The sequence below is a fragment of the Haemaphysalis longicornis genome, unplaced genomic scaffold, assembly GCF_048455015.1.
Source record: "Haemaphysalis longicornis isolate Haplotype H1 unplaced genomic scaffold, Haemaphysalis longicornis Haplotype H1 scaffold_4, whole genome shotgun sequence".
NCBI lineage: Eukaryota > Metazoa > Arthropoda > Arachnida > Ixodida > Ixodidae > Haemaphysalis > Haemaphysalis longicornis.
Genome location: NW_027526361.1, coordinates 14,909,430 through 14,929,270, shown reverse-complemented (window position 1 = coordinate 14,929,270; position 19,841 = coordinate 14,909,430). Strand labels below are relative to the sequence as shown.

At 49.1% G+C, this 19,841-nt stretch overlaps 1 long non-coding RNA gene across 2 annotated transcripts in view; it reads right to left on the bottom strand.

Annotated features, from left to right (window-relative positions):
* LOC144178288 (uncharacterized) overlaps positions 1–8,967 on the bottom strand; it is a 64,040-nt gene extending 55,073 nt beyond the window's left edge. Inside the window, exons 1-5 of one of the 2 annotated variants that reach the window (XR_013323987.1) lie at positions 8,908–8,967; positions 8,220–8,391; positions 8,010–8,080; positions 6,744–6,800; positions 2,037–2,147 (exon numbers count right to left, since the gene is read on the bottom strand). This is a non-coding gene — a long non-coding RNA (uncharacterized LOC144178288). Of the gene's footprint in view, positions 1–2,036; positions 2,148–6,743; positions 6,801–8,009; positions 8,081–8,219; positions 8,392–8,907 lie in introns of those variants that run through there. The other variant, XR_013323986.1, reaches the window with a different exon arrangement.
* Between the last annotated feature and the right edge of the window lie 10,874 nt (positions 8,968–19,841).

The following is a 19,841-nucleotide window of genomic DNA, read 5'->3' as shown; positions in this document are numbered from 1 at the left end:
ATACCTTCACTTTCCCGAGTTTATCCCCGTACAGGCTCACTTCCATGAACAGGGAAAGTCGTCACCGCATGCAGCTGCCGCATCCAGCACTCCGGTAGAAGCGCCCGACGGCCACAGCAAGCATGCAGCGCACATCACTTGCTATTAGGCTCCACCGCCTCGAAATACTGCCGCGAGAATAAGTTAATATCGACCGCCTCTCGCACGACAGACCGTCATTCGCGAAGCGCGCGGGACGAAGTCAAGGCTAAGAAATTAGCCGCGCATCTTCCGCAGGTCCCAAACGCAGCTCGCATACAAGCCGGTCCCAATTCCCGGTAATTGACTTTCTTGCACGACCCGAAATATTAACGCTGTAGGAAAGTAAATGTAAGGTTGTTCGTTTTCGCACCTTACATTTTTTTTTTTTTTTTTCAAATCGGGAGGTAAATATCGGGGGCTTTTTTCCGAACTAGTAATCGGGGAGAAATCGAGTTTAAAACGATTCTCCTGAAACATGTTCGGAGTGAAAGAATCGGGTAAATTCGGGCTCTACCCGAAAACGAACAACCCTAAGCATATTACGAGCAAGAAGCTTGGAAGCTCGTTTGCCCTGGTTCGGTGCGCACAATTCGAGCTCCTGTTTTCCTACAAGCTGCCCCGCTTCCCGACTCGATGTTCACATGCGAATGGAAGAAAAAGGGGAAATTACAGTTATAATTAGTTTTCTAATGAGGTCCAGATATTATGTAAACCTTTGGTGGTTCATTCTCACAGAGGCAAAAATAAGTAAACGGTCTAACGTAACGACCCCATCTCACACCCACCCGGCAGGAGGTGAACGTACGGAAGGACAGGTCATATGCCTTGTCCTTGATAAAAATTTCTTAGACACCAGCTTTCTTTTGGGGGGTCTACTTCATGATTAGATTGTTCTCCTCCCTTCTTAATCTTATTTAAACAGTAGAAGACAGTAATACAACACCTTCGTTGCCCACACAAGTACTATTACGCTAACTCTAGTAAAAACAAAGTAAATCAAGAAAAAAACCGTGGATGTAGAAACAGTATCCCTCGCAACAAATAATGAGTTAACTCAGCTTGTTTCACTCTATGCGCTCTAAAACCTTCGTCGCATACGCGGTGTAAAGGAAACGTGATTGTGTGAGCAACGTCTTGAATATTATCGGCGTAGTTTTACATTTTATAAACAAACCTCCCTCGTCCCACAAAATATATTAAGCAAAAAATTTTACCGTCGTATCATAAAGCAGGAGGTGTTCAATTAAGTCGTGTCAAAAGTCTGCATTAAGGTAGGTGGGCTTCAATGCATTCCGATTTTCGGATCCGCCCGCGCGTTTTCCCTTCGAGAGCAAATTACAAGGCCAAAATGTTGCAGTGACATCTTCAATTAGGTCCCAAGAGGTACGACCCGATAGCGCTACATCGACGCTAAAGGAGCGTTTCAGAGCAGAGTTCCTGCGTATGGATTTCTGCTTTCCAAGCACCATGCAAGGTCAGCCATGAGTGCAACACTAGCCTCAGCGGTTTTAAATCGCTGTGGCACAGGAGAGACAGACGCCCCCTACGCTTGTGCTGCCTAAGATGTGGGCGTAAAAGGTGTCGGCTGCTCGGTGTTACACAATTTCAGCGAAGAGGCGATACTGTTAGTGGTTGAAAGTGCTTATTCCTTCATGTCGTGGCCGGTGTGAACATTCTGGATTTTGGCAACGTGAAAACTTGGGCGAGGGGGGGATGCATGTTGAACCCCAGCGCAAGCGACAACACACCCACGAAAAAGGAGCTACACTATCTTAACAGGGCACGTGCCGATAATGGTTAGTTGCGGGGTTGGCTTTCTGTTTTCTTATGTCACTGCGAAGCAGTATACCCCTAACCAACCCAGGAAATTTTCGTGTCCGCGTCAGCAGGAAACTCCCAGGCTACTACTCGCTACACAAACATATATACCAGGCTACTACTGGCTACACCCTGGCTACAACCTGGCTTCACAAATGTATTTCTGGCACCGCCAGGAATCCAACCTGGGCCCGCGTAGAGAAGAGGAGCGATAGCCCGTTGTCTTGCCGAGTAAGCAACGCCCAGACGTGTAGGAGGAGGCGGCACACGGTTGTTTCGATTCAGCGTCTGGAGAGAGGGAAGGTCGTCTGTGCAAAAAAAAAAAAAAAAAAAGAACAGAACTTCCGCTCGCCCTGTCCAGACAGGGGGCGCGCGAGCACTGCGAAGGCGGGAAATTCGAAATTCATTGGTCAAACCTTCGTACGTACAATTTATCAAGAGAGGAGCGAGACAGGGACGCGAAGTGCGTGATCGGTGGTAGCAATGAGCAGATGCCACGTGTGTGAACTCAAGTGACAGCGCATGCGTAATCATTGTGGGTGTCGCTTACAGCTTCGCAATACAACCGCCTTCACAGCGTGGCTTGGAGCCAATTTTTTTTCTTGTGTTTTTCATGTCTGGTTTTCTTCGGTTTCGTTTTGGCGTTGCCGGAGAAAATAAAATGTAATTGTAAGTCAGCGCTTCGTGTGTCCTCTTGCTATCGCCCTGTGCCTTGTTGCTTGCGCTGTGATTCGATATTCTGGATTTTGCTCAGAGAGAGGTTGAAATGATTTTTTTGTTTCGTAAGAAACAGTGGGAGACTGTGCGGAGGGTGGCCAAAAGTTCAGAGCCATCGATGTAGCAGCTTGTTCCCTGCAGCCTCAGGCTCAGGTCCATGCTAAGATTTTTTGACAGAAATGGAATGTGCATTGTCTGAATGTTCTCCCATGAGCATACCTCTGGAAATGACTGGGTTGTGTGGAAGGTGGTGCATGTTTACTGCATTTACGACAGTTTTTCATTTCTCGTCGAATGTTTTGTACCAAGCATCTTTGCCCAAATGAATTTGTGAATATACAGATCGGTTTGTATCCAGCGCAGAGTTTGCGATTCTTCATCTTTGGAGCCTTTGTGGCACGCGAAGGATCGTGCTCCTTTTCTTTTCTGATGGAGGCGAAAAGCAAGTGCGCCCGTGTGCACGAGATTTCGGCGCCCGTTAAAGATCCCCAGGTGGTCAAAATTAATCCGGAGCCCTCCACTACGGCGCGCCTCATCGCCTGCGTTGCGTCGGCGCGTTAAACCCATCAATCAATCAATCAATCAATCAATCAATCAATCAATCAATCAATCAATCAATCAATCAATCAATCAATCAATCAATCAATCAATCAATCAATCAATCAATCAATCAATCAATCAATCAATCAATCAATCAATCAATCAATCAATCAATCAATCAATCAATCAATCAGGATCGTGTTCGTAGGTATACAAAGAGAAGACGTTCTTTATATTTTTCGGGGAGGGGAGTGTGGCATACGTGGTCGCAAGAAGGGTGGTATGTGAGTTGACGTGCTTCTTGGTCAGCGTCGGAATGCCCATTTAATTTGAACATCTGTCATTGGAGATTAGAGAATCTTCCGGAAACGCTTAGCTAATCTGTCTGTGATGATGTTTTAAATCTTGTAATCAGTCTCTAATGATAGTTGTGCTTCTATTTGGTAATTTCGCTAGTTGGATTGCGAAAAGGAGGCCTCCATTCATCGCTTCTTTTGTTCCTGTGTGGGGGAATCGTAATGCAGTCACAAAGATTGCGAGGGTAGTCCCCTGCGATGATTGTTGCCTGAGTGCTTTAGTACATTCGAGCCCGGTGTATACAGTATTTCCGTGATTTTTGGATTTTATTGGACGAAATGGGATCTTGGCTTTTTACCTGTCCTCTTTTAGGTTTGGATCTTTCTTCTGGTGCCGCGCTTATTCCAGATTCAGGCGAGCGTTCGCATCTTCCGGTCTCAGTCGTAACTTCCGGATGGCAGCGATGACGTATTTGCGCTGACACTTTATTAGCATGGCTGGTTACGAACGGCTAGCAGGCACGGCAAAATAAAAAAAAATAGTCTAATAACGCTATTGCATTAAAAGGCTATAAACCTAGAACCAGGCAGGTGCATGCATGAACGAATTCAGCCAGCTCGTGTGCGTTTTATCGACAAATTTACGCTGGCTATCACGAATGTACAGCCGACATGCCGGTTAACCGAGATCACCGACCACTCTACCGAGCCGCCTGCGCTCTGCCCGTGTCGGATTGGGGAGAAAGGCGAAAAGAACAGGCACCCTATTTAAACATCGCGGTTTTATAGCCTGTCATTTATATATAAAAATACCAGGAGCGAATACCGACAACAAAGCTGTCTCTTTGTTTCCTGATCAATTAACACACGCAGCCACAGAGACGGCGATTTCAAGAGGCTCCCATATGACATAAGAAAACCTGTTAAGGGTATTCGGAATACACGCATTCTTCGCCAAAACAAATTCTGAAATCTCGTGCGCTGATAAAAAGGAATATGTAAGAAATTGCACCCAAGAGAACGAAAAGAAAGTAAGCAATAAAATAGAGTTGGCACAGATCGAACAGCGGATACCTTTCTTCCAGGAAGTGCGTTCTTTTCTATTTCCCCAACAGTGTCGTTGAGACCAAATTGTTGGCATTGTCGTAGAACGCGCGATGCGAGCTAGCATTGATGAGCTTATGAGGGCGCAAAAAAGTCGGCAGTTTGCGCGGTTCAGCACTCCCGTGTGATACGACAGAAGGCCACTGTGGAGAAAAAAATACAGACAAAAAAAAAAAAGCACGGACGAAAAAATTCAAACAGCTCGAAATCTCGGGTCCTTCTAGAGCTGTTTTGCGTGTTCACACCTAAACCGTTTCTCTCCGAATTAGGACGGAAAATCTTAAAACTAAACACCATTACTGCACTCCGAGAATTCCAAAACCGCGAAAAAGTGCGCCAATTCACTTTCCTTATTTTTTTCACGCACGGGATTGTGCACAAATCCCTCATGCATTAAACCTCGAAAAATGTGAAGTCTTGTCATTCTCCCGAATACACGCTATTGTTCAACACATGTACACAATTAAATCAGTACCAGTAACCACTGCCACGGCGTACAAATGCCTTGGTGTTCATTTGACGTCATCGTTGTAATGGGTGTCCCATATCGAATCCATCTGCTCAAATGCTCCACGCACACCTGGCTACATCCGTCGCCACCTTAAACCTGAATCCGTTGATGTTAAAAAACTTGCATATATAACGTTCGTTCGACCAAGGCTAGAATAGACATCCTCAATTTCGAACCCCTTGCAATCATATATTTCCCACGATTTGTAATAGATAAAAAACCGTGCCACCCGTTTTATAACATCACAGTACTCACACACAGTCAGTGTGACGTCACTTAAACAGCCCATCAGCCTCCCCACCCTCGCTACACGCCGCATTATCGCTCGTTTGTGCCTTCTACACACCTTTTATTATCCGTCACAATCACATGCTTTATTAACGCCCCCACCAAGAGCTTCTTCCTGTCTTAACCACAGTCACCCAATCTCAAGAATCTAGTGCCGTACATTATCAATGAATAGTTCTTTCTTTCCTCATGCAATAGTAATTTGGAATTTCCTACCCAATGACATTGATTGATTGTAGGGTTTAACGGGCCGACACAACGCAGGCGATGAGGCGCGGTGGGGACGGGCGGTGCTATTGCAGCGTTGTCAAATAATTTATACAAGTTAATCGCAGCCACCCGACATGCCGATGCTCACTGTACACATTATGTTAGCGCAATAATCTGCCAAGTTTTTCTTGTGGACCAAGTTTTTTATTGGTACGACGGTACCAAAAAATCGGCCATCTCCAATAACGGGAAACCTGGGTAGGGGTGACGCCTGCAGTGCGTAAGTGTATTCAAAGATTGCAAGTCTCTCTCTATCCACATGGCGCGTCCTGATTGGGCGCCGCAGAAGCGCCAGTGGGAGGAGAAATCGCGCGCTTGTTGAGGCGGTCGCGCCCTCTTTTACGTTGAACCGAATTTAGGCAATTTGCATGCCCCATCTGGCGAGGTTCGGGTAGTTGCAGGGGTAAACGCAACAGCAGTGCAATGCCCGGCCCTCGCGTTGGGGGCTCGTCCTCAGTGAACACCTAGACCCCGGCACCAGGTAGATATGCCTTTTCTTGCTTCGCCCGACCACCCGACCCGTTCAGGCCTATCGTCGAGAGCCGGTGGGTACCTGAGTGTAACACAATATATAACCCGTCTACAAACAGCTTCTGCTCGTGCTTTGAAGACTGCTCAAACGGACAGGGAGCATTCCACAAATATTTAAATTCTGTTAGTTTATTTCAAACAGGTTTTACTCATTACCCACTTTTCTTTTAGTACGCGTTACGTTCTAGAGCAAGAAGCTGGAAAATGAGTCTCCCGCTGTTTTGGTACCATGACTACAGGAGGCGACGACGACAGGAGACGCCGACAACCCGAGCACCAAAGGTGCTTCGCCCGTAAAACAAGCGAAAATGTTGCGTTGAAAACACACTCCCCGAGCTGTCAGGGCCGTCAACGCGAGGATGGTGGAACAACGGCTCCTTAATTAAGACGCCAACTTTAGAGAACGCGGAGAGCTTTTGTTTCTCTTTCATGAGCTTAAAATTATAATGTGAGTGACCTCATCATCTCAGAACGCCGCGAACCGCCGCTGATAGTGAGGCACCCTGAACCGGGCAGCGCTGCTCCTGCAGTTCCGAGCTGCCCAAACCATATTTCTACCGCTAGAGGGTGCGCAAAAATAGAGGAGTGGGGTTTTGAGGGCATTGAAATAACATTATGTAGTCACTGAGTACAACTGCAATACTCACGTATTTGGTCGAAACTTGCTGCTTTCCGTAGTGCCTTCAAGGGAAATTCCGATCAGCCTGTAAGGCCACAGAAAGAAAGATATTTAAGCGCGCATCCCCGAGAGAAGCTGGCGTATTTCCGAAAATGCGTGTAAAAGGACGCACGCATTTTACGCAGTACGCGAACTACTTAATGGAACGATAGTTGATAGTTGAAGAAATGCTTAGCAGTGTAATCATAGGACAGCGTCAAGGCCCCGACGCTTATACGTACAGCCGCAGTTTAACCTTTGGGCTTTGTTCAATTTGGCGACATTCCTGTCGAACTCGTTGTCCTGCCGTTCCGGCGCTAGCTGAACAAACCATCGGCTTAAGCATACTTTATTTTTTTTCGTCTGTTTAGTGACGTCACATATCTGGATATTAAGGTTAAAATCACAGACATGAAAGGTTTCTTGACAGCTGAAATCCCGATAAGCATGCGCACTCTTGGAATTATCCCGCTGGTCCGGAAGTTTCCGCATCCTAAATGGTCTTATTCACGGCGGTAAAATACACAAAGCCCTGGTAAAGTAGCCACCGAATTCTCTACCAGCCTTCACTCATTTAACAAGGCGCATCTGTTATAACCACATGCTTGGGTAAAGTTTCTCTCTCTTTCTCTCTCATTATAATTCCGAAGCTCCTTCGTGAATCGTAAACGGTAATCAAACTTTTCATAGGGTTGAAAAACGGCGCTTTTGACTGCAGCTTGAGAAGGGCGCTTTGTATAGTTCTGCACTCCGCTTTTTTGGAAATACTTTTTTATCCTCGATATAAACCGATGTCAAAGAGTGGTCGGATGTCTTTCTAGGAACTTTGATTTCTACATGAAAGTCCCTGAAAGCTTGTTTAAAGCGAGCGATTCTTTCCACCCGGAATGTTTAAAAGTATGGTTCAGATTTCTTTTTTAGTATCAAGCAAGTACTGCCCATATATCGGCTGCGTTTCCGTGAAATACGTAGCAAGTGGCACGGAGTCTTGAACCGAGCATTTCAGCGCAGAAACGCTCTCAGTATTTCAGCAAGCTGCTATAGCATCGCTTGAGGAAAGCGCGCACTTGTGCCATAAATATTCTCGACGATATGGACCGCTAGAATGCTCTGCTTACTTCATCGCGGTCCCGGTGAAATATGTGGCAACAAAGCAGCGGAAATCCACTGACGACACGCGTACACGCAGCGCGAAGAAAGAAGACGAAACAGAGTAAGGACAGTAGAAAGAAATACTTTCTACGTGAAAACTCACCCGATAGCATTGTCTTTTTTTTCTGTTTCTCCTATTCACGTGAATGAATCTTTTAGGCCAGAGCTTGCCCCCTTAAAGAAAAAAAAGAAAACATACCTCGAGACGTTTCTTTTGTGTGAGGTTGGAAAGAGCTTGCTGATTGAGGAAGGAAGGCTGTGAATAACCGGAAAGACACAATAAAATTGGAGAAAAAGAAATAGTTTGAATTACTATGTATCTGGATCCGTAGTATAGACAGATGTTTGTTTCTCGATGTCCCAACTCCGACATGTATCTCTCAAATCATTCAGTGCGGACTCGTTTCTATGCCGAAGGGAAGAGCGATGCCGCTGTACTCGCGGCTTGACGGAGCTCCCACCCTTCACGACACAATCAGCAGGGACTAGGCAGGGAAAAAAACAAAATACAAAAATGTAAGCAAACAAAAAGAAGCAAGCGAACAACAACAAAAAGAATGAAAATGCAATGCAATAAAATATTTGGGTAAAACAAAAACAATGGGGAAGCAATTTGGTTAAAAAACAAATACAAAGTAATTAATTTATTGATTCATTGGGTGCTTGGTGCAAGCCCAGCTTGCATTTCGTGGTGCAGAGCTTATGCCAACGAGTGTTCCAGCACACTACTTTCCTGCTAGGTCACACGACGACGTCTTATCAATCTTAGCAATATTACTTGCAGCTTACATCTCGGGATTGGTAGCCCCTTTCCGAGTAAATTGTTATGAATTGCCGATAAACAACTGTTTCGCGCATACTTAGCAAACAATGTATGCTTGGAAGCAACGTTATGTATGTTTCTTATTAACGTTAATGCATTTGTTTATTTTTACTGCTAAGCATTAAATGCCCCCCCTTTTCCCCCCAGTTTTTCTTTCCGGCATAGGCGATTTACTCACCGCCGCTCAGGAGCTCGTCCTCGCCACCGCCGACTCTTGCTTCACAATGGTTATCACCGCGTATATTTCCCTCGCCACCCTCAATACTCCTTTCACAAGTTACGCACTCGGCTGACAGCGGCCGTATCGCCGTTATCATATGATTGCGGATAATCAACTTCAGCTCGCATGGGCGCCAAAACGGCTGAAAGCCGCCGCCACCGCCACCACCGAGAATGTAGCCGCGACAATTGCTCCCTCACATTCCACCTCGTCTACTAGCTGCGGGTCCCTGCCGGTTGAAAGAAAGCAACTTGCTCTGTTGGAACGCCAACGTGAGAACATAATTATTCTAAAGCTTGAAAGCCATGCCGAGCGACATTATCGCGTCGGCGGATCTCTTTGACCAGCTGGTGGTAGTTTTTCTGGTGGAAGAGTAATAATAGATCTTATCCAGCCGCATATAGTCTTTCTATTTGCCTTCGCCGGTGTAATTCACGCCTAATTATGCGCCCATCCCCGGTTACTGGTCTAGGCATGTACAGGTTGTGGGGTGAAGGAGGCGACATGCACGCACAGCAGAGCTTGATGCCGCTGCCGATGACGTATACCTGTTGTAGTGGTGGGAGATTTAAATATGGGATTTCAGGGCTCAACGCGCCCTGTCAGCTTTCCTCCGCAATCGAGTGGTTTAAGTCTGGGTTGCGTGTTGCACACGCAATAAGAGGCCTACGACTGGGCAGCGAGAGGTACACCCACGTGTGTGTCCGATAGTATAAAGGTAGACGCCAGCGAGGTGTTCACTCGCTATGGGACGGACGCACATCGTTCCCTTGGAGGAAGAAGAGCGCAAATTGAACTGAAGAAGCGTCAGCCCGAACAGAAGGGTGAGCGGGCGCGAAAACAATGGAAAGCCGCCACCGCCGCCGTTTCCGCCTCAAGTTCCAGCTGGTCGAGTAGCTGCGAAATCCTCCGGCATGAACAGCAACTGGCCCGCTTAGACCACCGACGTGGCCCAATATCACTTTTTCCCTTTATAGGGCTTTCAAAGCGACATGTTCGACAGTGTCTCTCACTTCTAAGCACCCGCTAATGACCGGTTGCCAGTATATGAGTGCACGGGTAGTGTGTGGACGGGAGAGGGGGTTGGCACGCGCAGCTATAAGTTGCCTGCCTTTACTGATGGCATGTCCGTTGTGTTGGCGTGAGGTTTAAACGTGCCCGTCAAACAGCCCAATGCAACCGGTACGGTGTCTTCAGTGGTAGAGTGGATTGTGTCGGCGTGTTACAACAGTGAGATGCCTACGACACGGGAGGCAACGAGACAGCTCTACGTTTGTACGCTAGGATAAAGCTCGCGTCTCTCTTAATTTCATTCAGGTAATTGGCTAGGAAGTATACTCGTTCGTAAATTACAAACAAATGTATTTTGGTTCGTGCACTCCGTGGAGGGCGTGCCGGCTCTCAGGTCGTCCGTTTTCATAGAGTGGAAGGGCACTAGCGACTCCCCTATCTAACGTACCTGGCCCTGCCCATGGGGGTAGGGGGTACCACGTAGCTGACATGGTGTGCAGTTTGGTCGGGAGGGAGGAGATGGGAGTTGGTCTGCAACATCCGTAGCATGTGCTCCGGTGCTTTCATTAGGAAGTGACCGGTGACGGAATGTCCACTTTTCTGACCGGTAGTATTCGGTAGTATTTATAGAGTACGATGATTGATTTGTCTAGCTGGTGTTTTATACTTTGTAGAGATGAGTGCCAAAATGGACCGGTACAGTGAAATTACAGAACACAGGAGCGCTCTTGTGCCATGTCTCTCTACTGTCCCTGTCCATTTTTGCGCTCAACTCTGCGAAGAATGTCATGATAAGTGACCAGTGACAGTCTTTATTTACTGAGCTAGAGGTACAGGGACGGCCCGGTGCGGGTGGCTTCGTGAACGGCGATGTAGTGCCTCGGAACCACAACGTTAGGGGTCCAGTCGCTATGATAAGCTATTCCGCTTCCGGTTTGGTCGTGGTTGGTAGGGAGTATCTTGATGACCGACGTTTCCGAGCGCCCTGACTGACGTTTCCGAGCGTCCGTGTAGACTGCGGTTTGCCTCCGTGCAGTCACGCTCGCGCTTTTCGTCAGTCTGGGTGAAAGAGCGGTTGGAGTTTCTGGATATTGAGGCCACGTTAAGGTCTCGTTCCATGTTGGGAAGCATGCCAGCCGTGTCTACCACAAACACTTTGAGGTTTGTATCCCTTGTCTTGTTAAGAGGGCCCTTCGCGTTGTTGGCTGACGAGGTTCACCCTCATGGTTTCTGTGCCCGTCCTGCCGATTGCTAGCAGCAGGAGGATCACTGAAGAAGTGCTATTAGGGATACCAAGCACATATGTGAATGCCTTGCGCATAGGCATGCGTGACTGTCTTAATATTTTGTCTCGTGGGAAGTATAGCGAACGAAATGAAGGTCGCTCTGGATATGTCGCCTTCCATCAGCCGCAGGATATCTGCCGCATTCGCTACCCTCGTTTTGATTGGTACATTGCGCAACACATGGTCAATAACCTTTGAAAGTAGGTATGTGCCTGTACTGCGGGGTGAAAGAAGAAGTGGTGACAAAGCTGCCTACGAGCGATGGAGCCTACCCGTTGTCCCAAGCCACCGCGAAATCCCAACCGCAGAGCCTCATACTTCACCGAACCAGGATACATCCTGCATCGCGTTTCCGATGAACTACTTGTAGGGCCGTCTTCGCGTGTGGTCTGGTACAGTGCACCCGAGGACATACAGTGCCACGGCCATTCTTCCCAGCTGCTTCCCAGCCACAACCTTGACCACATTGGCAGGAGCAGCCTGTACCACTCTATACCAGGAAGCGGCACCCCTAGATATCAGCAGGGCCCGCAGCACCACGGCCATTCTTCTCAACCGCTTCCTATCCACAAATTTGACTACATTGATAGTAGCAGCCGGTACCACTCTACACCAGGAAGCGGCCCTCGAAGATATCAGCAGGACCAGCAGCACTGTAGCCATTTTTCTCAGCCGCTTCCCATCCACAACCATGACTACATTGGCAGGAGCAGCCGGTACCACTCTACACCAGGAAGCGGCACGCCAAGATATCAGCAGGACCCGGACTACTATGGCCATTCTTCGCAGCCGCTTCCCATCGACAACCTTGACCAGATTGGCAGGAGCTGCCCGTACCACTTTACACCAGGAAGCGACACCCCCAGATTTCAGCAGGACCCGCAGTACCGCCACCATTCTTCTCAGCCGCTTCCCAGCCACAATCTTGACGACACTGGCAGGAACAACCGGTACCCGTCTACACCAGAAAGCGGTACCCCCAGATATCAGCAACACGAATACAGTGGAGCCAGCGCCACGATGAAGCGTAAGAAGGTGAGTTCCGCGGACAGGACCCCGCGTTACAAAAGAAGGCCGAGATTCAAAAAGATTGCCAGCACCTGGACCGAAATTTTGACTACCATATCTGAAGTCAGTGAGGATGCAGCTTCGCTGTCGTCACTGCAGAGTTCATTCAGGACGTCTCTGCAGTCGTCCAGGTCCTTCAGCATGACGAACTTGGTGCAGGCGGCAATGGTGACAGGTGAATCCTCAGCCACTCCGTTATCAACGTCGAATCAGCTAAGTTCTGCAGTTTCCCAAGACGTCGAGTCAGCACGCTGTGAGTTTCGTAGACTGGCGGTTTCATCACCTTCCGTGTGCCAGGCGGCAGGGAGCACTGTGGAACTAGACTGCCCTGTAGACATCAATCGGGATCAGGAACATATGCCAGAAGAAAAGGTTGAATTAAGAAAAATGGCAGGCAGGCGCCAGGATGTCTTCGGTACGCCGGGCTCTTCCATTAGCGTGCCTCAGATACCGGACGTCTGTCCTGGGCAACTGGCTTGTGGAGACATCATCGTAGAAGTATCGGGCACTCCTGCTAAAAATGACAAAGATTCAAGAAGAGAAAACGCGTCATCTGCGCCTCCCGGCGAAAAAGCCACTCTGCTCAGATTAACGCGTCTCAAGATAGACACCAAAGATATGTGCCAGGAAGATCCCGAGGCACCCCTTCTATCTCAGAGGAGCATTGGGTGCGAACGGGTCATTAAACCCGACCGCCGCTTCAAGCTTAGCTTCGCTGCTGTACTGCTGGTAGTGATATCCATAACGGCGAGCCTATTTCTTGTTAGCGGTAGTTATCATATATTTCTGCTCCCCGACAGAGTGGATGGAAGAGCTCTCAACTCAAAGCTCAAAATTAACTTGACGGATTTCGGAGACCAGCCCTGGCATTCCATCAAGACTGACAACCCGACCGCCACTGGTGTACCTACCAAGGGCAGTAAAGGACCTCACACTCCCCACGCCAAGCCGCCGGCAATGTACGAAGACAAATCAAACCAGTCGTCTCAAGTTGATGTAACTGAGGACCTCATTGAAAGCGTCGCCGACAACATCACCATGAGAGTCACCAGAAATGTCATCGCTCGCCGCAGTTCGAAGTCTGCTGCTTTGGCGTTTAACCAGACCTTGGGGTATAGCATCAGGTCAACTAACAGCACGTTGAAGTATCAGGTCAACTTGATTGACGCCACGAATCTCATTGTCAGCAGCAGTTCTGATTTTTCTTCTGCTTCGACCTTTAATCAGTCGTCGGTACATAGTGGTAGCCATAAATTGGCGAATCAAGCGAACGTGACTGATATTTTGAGTGAATGAGTCGCCAGATTATAGTGGTAACCACGCGTTTGCATAGCAAGTCAACTTCACTGACTGGACAACAAACGCGCATTGACGGCTTTTAAATAATTCAATGTTCATTCCATGTATCGTGTATGCTGAAAATTTTTGCAAGTGATCGCTCTTCTGCTAGATTGCGCATATAATAAATGTTTGTTTATCTAGTAAGTTGAAACAATATCTTGTGTGCATTCACAGTAACGTCGAAACGGCTTCTAAATAAAACAAGCTGTGGTAGAATAGTATGTTTAAATTTTCGGCAGTACCGTATTCACAACGCGTAGCTTGCTGAGGGGCCTCATTCTACTTCTGGTTAACCTGCATCCGGTTTTGATCCAGTGTTGCGAATATCTTCTCCACCTCCGGAAAAGTCCAGCGAAACAACAATGGTCCTCCCTGAGCAACGAATCGAGCTTCGTAAGTTTTCTGCGAAAGTAACTAGAGAGTTTTAGCTGCCCGTTTCTGACGGTCCGCTCCGCTCTGATAGCTAGCGGGAGCGCCATTGCGCATGCGTAGCGCGCAAAGGCGCTAGCGGCGATACCGGAGCGGGGCCCCGTTCCGCTAACCGGGGCCTCTTAGCGGACCGTCGCGGCGCTTACGTTACCGTGCGGAATATCAACATGGCTGCCCCGCGATGCGGGCGCGCTCCCGCGAACTCCGTTTCTTTAGTTGAAACGCGAACGACGAAATCGCGAAAGCTCTTTCGAATAGGCAAAGGTGCCACTCGCTTCAACAAGTTTAGTACGGAAGCGAAAAACGTCGACCGAAGCGCGGGGCTGCTTCTATGCAGCGCCGAGGAAGACAGCCTTGTCTTGGCTATTGCAAAATTTATCCGATTCTTTAAAACAATTTAGAACCATTATACCGTGAAAGCGACTACATCATTTTAAAAAGGTGAAATAAGGCACTAAACACGGTACTTTACGTTACTTGAGCGACCAAATTCCAATGCGTATCTTTACTTTGCGATGACGTGTTGGTTTGCCCACGCACAGGGCACGAAAAGTGACGCGACTCATTCCCCGTCGAGGGAGATACGGCTATCACTTAGCTAAAAGCAGAGTCCTTCAATGCTGCTAAAAGCCTTCCTGCCGCTGACGCTCCGGTCAGAGTCCTTCAAGAAGCATCGAAGGACTCTGCTCCGGTTGTGCTTAGCGGACCGTCGGGAGCATAGCGGAGCGTCAAAAACGGTCAGCTAAAACTCTCTACTGTTGTCTTTGACGCAGTTGCAAGAGCAAAACGCAATGTAGTTGCACGCTCCCTGGCGCGAGGACCATGAAACGTGTAATGGGCCCACCTTGGGCCGCAATAACGAATTCAAAAAAGGGCGCAGTGCATAAAGCATATGTCTATCATGGCGTCACGGTGTCTGGTAGAAAATAATCGAATTCTTGCGCTATATGCACAAGACTCCGCCGGGCGCGCTGCTACTTTCTCCGCTACTTTCTCTTAACTTCTGCTCTCACCTTCCATGCATAAAGCTATCCCTTCTTGCGCACGTATTAGTTACCGACTCGTGACATTCTAGCTGGTCCTAGGCCCATTCATGACACTGTATATAAATGTTGCTTCAAATTCTCGTCGGCTCGAGTACTTCATCGCTCTGCTCTGGGCCGCGTCGATAGCGGATGCAGCAAGGCAACGCTGCTACACCGGTGACTGCGCTCGGATGCCCAGTCGCAACAGTGGTTGCAGTGGTGGGATGGCTGATTCCCAACAGTGGTGACAAGCTTGGATGCGAGTCACAATACTAGTGACTGTGGTGGGATGCCCAGTACCAACAGCAGGGGCAGAAGCTGGCAGATAAACTGCCATTTTTAAGTGCGAATGCACTTCTTAAGCGAGCCTGAATCGTCCGCCGCCGTCGTCCGCATAGCAACAGCTGCGGGTGCGCGCGCTCCTCGTCTTCCTCCTCGTCTCCCCTAGCAACAGGGGGAGATGGGCGCGCGCTACTCTCCTCCTCCTCTCTCCACTCAGTGACTGCGGGTGTTGGGCGCCTCCTCTCCACTTCGGGCGGGAGAGCTCTCGCTCGCGTAGCGGGCGCTCCGCATTCCGACGCGTGAGGGCGCTCGTGTAGCCCTCGCCGTAACGGCGGGAGCTACTCTCCTCCTCCTCTCTCCGCTCTGTGACTGCGGGTGTTGGGCGCCTCCTCTCCACTCCAAGATCACGATATCCACCGTAATCGCGCAATCAACAACCGTGCATTCGCACTTACACACTCTCCCCCTCGGGGAAGTGCGAGGGATTTTTTCCCCTTTTTCACTAGAGCGATTGACAGTCGCCCTGAATTGAACTTCCCCCTTTTCTGAAAAAAAAATGCGGAGTGTACGAACGAATGAAGGGCAACAGTAACTTGAGCTAGCGAGCGAACCAATGAAGGGGACGACGAAAGAGAAGGTCGATAGAGGTGTCCTTATAAGGAGCGGGGGGGAGGGGGGGGCGGGAACGGAGGCAACACCATTTGTGTTGGAGGAGCGGGAGGACAGGGGCACCTGATTAACCTTTTAGGTCAACATAGCGTGTCTTCGTGCCGGCAGAACTTCCTACTCTGGGGGCGTGCCAATCGCACCAGCTGCGCAGAGCTTCCCGGGGAAGGCAACACCGTCTATGGAGAAGAAGCTCTAGCGTCGTGACATCATTCAGAAGACAGGCTTCTGTTATCCAAATTATAATATAACAATAAAGACCAGGCAACATGAGTGTTCAAGTGGAAAAGGGGAGGATGTAGGCGTAATAAGGCCTGCTACAACAGTTGCTAGGCTAGCATAGCGCAGTGGGTGTTGCGTTGGTGCCGGAAAAGGTAACCACCCTACCTTTTTCCGTGACTGCAGCACTCCGCGCAACCCGAGAAGGGAAAGAAAACCGACAGGTATGACGATTGCGGTTACGACGGCGGATGGGTCCGTCGATTGTTGCTCTCCTGGCCAAATCCAGCCACTCCTCACTAAATGCAGCACAGAATCCAAAATGACAGAAACGAGCGGGCGGCAGCGGAGGACGCAAGGAAGACATCTCGTGCAAGAAAAGAAGTGAAAAAATTGGCCGCGTATCTGCTCCTTTCGTTGCAAATGTCGTCAAAGGACGATAGTCTTTATCGACTTTTGCCAAGTAAATTCCTCCCTTCGCTTTCCCGCTCACCTCTCATGTTGTTCCTCTTGCGTCGCGCTCCTCCCAAGGTAAAGACGCCAAAGGTTTGCTTAAATCATTTTAAATTTCCCGCGTTCCACTGCTTCAAACCGGGTGTCTCGATGCCAACGCTGCCGTACGGCGAAGACGCGCGTGAATCGAGGCGCCCTACTTCAACGTTTATAGAACCGCGTTTCCCTACTCCACGTGCGTTGTAAGCAGTACGTGGTACCTATCTAGTGGAACGTTTCGTAACTGTTGCCGGTTGATTTCTTAAAAAGGCTCCAGAAGCTATAGTGGCGCGGGCGACAGCAGGCGGCGGCGGAGTGAATTTTTTTCTGCAGTTGATGAAGTATTTAATTAAGCAAAAGTCAAGTATGTATGATTTTTTATAAAGGAACACTGCAAATATAACTTTTGTATTAATTTGTTGTCTTATATTTGCGTAATGTCTTGTTCTTCTTCAACAATGTTGACAACAATGAACATTACAACGGACTTAGACGGGTAGATTTAGCTGTGACTATAAAAGACTATTGAGCAGGCATTGTTTTACTTTGGCCGGGTGGCTGAATCGAGTCACAGACAGACAGACAGACAGACAGACGGACGGACATACAGACAGACCAAAATTTCTGGGTTTAAGTAGCCCTAGCAAGACTATCGTCTTTAAATGAGGAAATCAGGTTAGTCAGGACTGGCAGCATTGCAGAGCGCATCCAATTAGGACCGCGCCGTGGTCAGTGATTTCAGCTGCGCGGCGTCCTAGTATTCACTCTCATATTGTAGCCAAACCGCTTCCCCGCAACATGCACCCCACGTTCCACTCCGAGCGCAGGAAACAACCAGCCCACGCCCTGCACAAGAAGTATAAAAATGATCCGCAAGTCGTGTACGTCGATGCAGCAGAGTACAGACACAAGGAGGCTTTCACTGCAATCGCCGTACAAAATTACCCCAACACCAGCATTCTCGATTCTATAACAGTCCGGACGCCCATCCCAGAACCGGCGGAAGAGGCAGCAATAGCGCTCGCCCTTTCACTCACCCCCACACCCGCAACAATCATTACAGATTCTAAAACTGCTCTCCAAAATTTTACCGCTCGTCGCATATCCCCAACGGCGCTCAAAATTTTGCTCAGGAACCCCCCGCAATCCCCAGTACAACTGATATGGACCCCCGCGCATTCTGGGCTCGAGGAAACGAGGCGGCCCATGACCTAGCCCGAGGATTTACTATCCGGGCAGGGCCGAACCCGTATCCTTACCACGGAGCCCGGTCCGTGCGGGACCGTCTGATTAGTTTTCACGATATTGCCACCTACTACCTCCTCTCCCGCCGGATCTATCCTCGGGCGGACAAATCCCTGACATTAAAGCAAAGCCACGTCTGGCGCCAACTCCAGACGCGAGTCTTCCAATCCGGCCACCATGACCCACGTCCACCCCAGCCTCTATCCAACCTCGGCGTGCCCTTATGTGGCGCCCATGCCAACCTGGCCCACATTATGTGGGCATGCTCCCAGGACCCTTTCCCCGAAATCCCCTCTGCGGAGAGATGGGAGGCCTCGCTTCGCAGCCCCGACCCGGACCTACAGGTCCGCCTGGTCAAGAGGGCGGAAGAGGTCGCCGGAAGGCACCAGCCAACGGCCACCACAGGCGCCAACATAAGCCAAGGAGCAGGCGTCCAGGACGGGGCGGGCCTTCAGCCCGTTACCTGCCACCACCATTAGGACTTCGATTCTCCTCGAGCCACTTCCTCAAAATAAAGTTTATCTCTCTCTCTCTGCTGCTGTTTGTCTGACGCCAGGGTAGCGGCCTCGTATTCCTGTCACGCGCTGCAGCTGTAAACACACACGTAGTGAACGCGCGTCTCGCGTGGCTTATGCGTGTAGGCGTCAACGATCGTCGGGCGTTTCTGCCTCCGCTTTCCTGGCCATGAAAGCAGGGCTAAGAGAATGTTGGAATTTGTTCTATTTCACCGACGGGACGAAGAAAACTCACCGTGTATAGACCCTGGAAGAGCCGAGAGGATATGGCAGAAAATCTAATACGCTAACAGCAGTGAGGGCCGCGTTCCACGAATGTAAGGGTGATCGAGGAAGCGGCGGCATGAGCTAGCAGCTAAAAAAAAATCTCCGCCAAGAGTATAGTACTCGAAGCGAAGCGATCAACGTTTCAAATGGCCCACTGAAGGCCTTTGTTATCCCAGTCTCCAAAAAAAAGCCTCTTAGGAGGTAATACGATCGTTTCAACCGGCCTAATCCCGAAGAGCAGAAAAAAAAAAAAAAGAACGATTGCGCTGCGGCCTCACTTTCCCTTGGCATGGCTAACAAGATTTCCTTTTCTGAAGGACTATACGGAGGAGGAAAAAAGTCCAATGAGAGCGCATCATAAGCGATTGAAATTCAATTTCAAGATCCCGACAGCGCGGCCGCCTTCCCATTTGCATGCGGCCATTCGTCCGTACTGTTCCCTCGCAGTCATTTCCAAAAATGGCCGTAAATGGAGTCCCGATTCCAGGCTGCGTGATAAAGGGTCAAAGGGGAACAAACTCAAGCCGTTTGAAAGCGGTGTAAAAACATGCGATGAAGACGTAACGAAAAAGAAGCAAAATTTGACGTTACTGCTAGAAGAGATTCCGTTCTGCCATCCAGGGAAAAAATAATAATAACAGAAACAAGGTGAAAAAACGAGGTAAACTGACGGTTTAATGCCATACGCGAGCTTTGAAGTAGGAGGAACAAAATAAGGTGTTGATCTGCGAAAACACTTCAACCCCACCGCCCTGGGTTTTGCGGATGTAAGTTGACACAAAACGTTACGGCTGCCAGACGTTGAGCCCAACTAGGCAATCGGCCGACACTTTTAGTCATGTTAGCGGAGAAAAGGATGCAAAGTCACGAAGGGCAAAAGTTGATGATGACGCTTTCGCAGTCGCTTCTCAAGTTACACGAAAGTAGAGACCCGCCGCGGTGGCTCAGTGGCTAAGGCGTTGCGCTGCTGAGCACGAGGTCGCGGGTTCGATTCCCGGCCACGGCGGTCGCTTTTCTGACGCAGGCGAAAAGCAAAAACGCCCGTT